Below are 2,962 nucleotides of genomic sequence, written 5' to 3'. Positions count from 1 at the left end.
CCTCCTCAGACGGGCAGACCAGATGGCCGTGTCAATTTGGCAGGCTCAAGCACGGCCTGAAGTAATCGCACACAGGCGTGTCACACGGGCGTGTCCCTGCCGAGCCCAAGTTGAGTCCAATTTGAAAAGGGCTAATTTTGAGGGCTCTTAAGCATTCCAAAGCCTATAAATACACCCTAGAGGAGGAAGAAAAAGGGACACAGAATAGGAAGTAAGAAATTACTCCAAGGAAGCCGATTGATCCATCTCAGAAGTTGGATTCATCATCAAGACTGAAGATCTCTCCTCAATTTCCCCTTCAGGAGTTTTGGGTTCTCTTTATGTTTCGTATTCTTTATTATTCTGAGTTGTTTTCTTATTTAGTTATGAACTAAAACCCCTAAATACCTAAGAGGAATGAAACCTAAGACGAATCTTGTTATTATTTTCTGAATTGTATGATAAATATTTAACTTATTCTTAATTATGTGTTCTTAATTCTTGTTTTGATATCCCAGGATACTGATTCAATATAAGCTCTTATTCAAAGGAGGAATAGACCCTGTCTAAGAGTACATTTTTCATAATTAAGCGAAGTTGTTTGCGCGCCTAGACATAGAGTGACAAGATTTTTCCAGATTAGGGTGAAACCTAATAAGGGGATCCATAGATCAAGTTAATGCAACCCTAGGGTGTTAATTAGAGAAAGGTCTCAATTATTCAATCTAGGGATTAGACGTTATTAGTCTTGAATAGGGATAATAACATAACTTAGGGATCTCTACGGAACAAGTTAAATGAATAAATTGTCCGATTGGGAGCCAGAATAACAAGTATAGTCTAGGTGGATTTTTCCTTAGGTATTGTCTTAAGTCAAACGATTTTCCCAAAAGCAATTCCCCAATTCCATTCTCTTTGAATTCTTAGTTAGATAATTAGTTAGTTAAAACAAAACCTCTTTATTCTTAGGCTAGATAATAAAAAGACAGTCATTACTAGTACTTTTAATTCCTTTGGGTTCGACAATCCGGTCTTGCTAAAACTATACTACTGTTCGATAGGTACACTTGCCTACATCGCGATAATAGTTAGTTTCAAGAACAATTAATTATAAATATTTAAAACCTATGATGAAATCACGCGATCAAGTTTTTGGCGTTGTTGCTGGGGAACTAAGATATTAGGAACGCTCAATTTTTATTACTTTAGCCATTTATTTTTCTTGCAATTTAATTTAATTTAATTTTATTATTATTATTATTTATTAATTTACTTTTTCTTTCTCTTGGCAGGTTATTATAGTTTATGACTAGAAGAAACCCGTTAGGACCACTACTTTTTAATGAAGAAATCGATCGCACAGTTCGCAGACATCAAAGAGAAATAAGGCGAAGCTTAAGATACATAGAGAACAAGAAAGAGGACGATACTCAACCCCCAACCGAAGAGATGGCTGAAAACCAAGACAATCAGCTACCTCCTGCAATTGCGGTTAATCAAAATCATGTTCCACGTACTATGTATGATTATGCTAAACCTTCTTTAACAGGAACTGAATCGAGCATAGTTAGACCTGTTGGAGCTGAAAATACTTTTGAACTAAACCTAACACTATTCAAATGATACAGCAATTTGTTCAGTTTGATGGTTTGCAGGATGAGGATCCCAACGCTCACTTAGAAAACTTCTTAGAACTATGTGATACATTTAAAATTAATGGTGTTTCTGATGATGCCATTCGTCTTCGGTTATTCCCTTTTTCGTTGACGAACAAAACTAAATAGTGGTTGAACTCATTACCACGAGGGTCAATCACTACTTGGGAACAAATGACCGAAAAATTTCTATTAAAATATTTTTCGCCGGCTAAAACGGCTAAATTACGTAATGATATTTCTTCATTTGTGCAAATGGACTTAGAAACTCTTTACGATGCATGGGAAAGATACAAAGACTTACTGAGAAGGTGCCCTCACCATGGGTTACCACTTTGGCTACAGGTTCAAACGTTTCATAATGGCCTGAATCCTTCGACTCGACACATGGTTGACGCAGCTGCTGGCGAAACCATCAATAATAAAAACACCTAAAGATGCCTATGAGTTTATAGAGGAGATGTCACTGAATAACTATCAGTGGAAAGTCATGAGGACTAAGCCAACTAAAACAGCAGACGTTTATAACATTGATTCGGTTACTATGCTGTCAAATCAGGTGGAACTTCTAAATAAAAAGATTGATGGTTTGCTTGGTTCTACTCAGGTACATCCAGTAATGAAGTGCGAGACGAATAGAGGAGGAGCATGCACAGAGTATCAACCCTTCAACTCTAGCATCGAGGAGGAACAAGTCCAATATATGGGTAACAATAACTCTCGATCCCAAAATAACCCATATAGTAACACTTACAATGCAGGTTGGAGGAACCACCCCAATTTCTTGTGAGGCGGTCAAGGAAATCAAAGACTACAACATCCTCCGGGTATTCAACAACCACCCTATCAACAAGAAAAGAAGCTGAACCTTGAAGAGATGCTCTCAAAGTTTATATCGGTGTCAGAAACCCGTTTTCAGAACACCGAGTTAGCACTTAAAAATCAACAAGCGTCGATCCAAGGGCTTGAAACTCAAATAGGCTAGCTTTCCAAACTAATCTCCGAACGACCATAAGGTAGCTTGCCAAGTAATACTAAACCCAACCCAAGGGAACAGCTCAATGCAATTAATATTCAAGATGACGAAGAAGTCGTTGAGCCTGAACCAAAACCGAGGCAAGAAATTGTGGTTAGCAAAGGTCAATGTGAGGTAGGTCATAATAAAAACAAATCAGTGAATGTCGAATATAAACCTCATGTGCCATACCCCAACGTGACAAGGAAAGACCGCTCAAATGAACAATTTGCTAAATTCCTTAAACTCTTAAAAAATTACATATTAACTTACCGTTTATTGAAGCTCTATCGCAGATGCCAAACGCAATGAA

At 37.6% G+C, this 2,962-nt stretch overlaps 1 non-coding gene across 1 annotated transcript; it reads right to left on the bottom strand.

Moving 5' to 3' along the window:
• Positions 1–1,856: 1,856 nt before the first annotated feature.
• LOC121212832 (small nucleolar RNA R71) lies at positions 1,857–1,963 on the bottom strand. The gene has a single exon (XR_005908206.1). It is a non-coding gene; the product is annotated as a small nucleolar RNA R71 (small nucleolar RNA).
• Positions 1,964–2,962: the final 999 nt, after the last annotated feature.

The sequence above is a fragment of the Gossypium hirsutum genome, chromosome A13 (genome assembly GCF_007990345.1).
Source record: "Gossypium hirsutum isolate 1008001.06 chromosome A13, Gossypium_hirsutum_v2.1, whole genome shotgun sequence".
NCBI classification, from domain to species: Eukaryota; Viridiplantae; Streptophyta; class Magnoliopsida; order Malvales; family Malvaceae; genus Gossypium; species Gossypium hirsutum.
The sequence above is the reverse complement of the archived record's forward strand: the minus strand, read 5'-3'. Positions and strand labels throughout refer to the sequence as shown.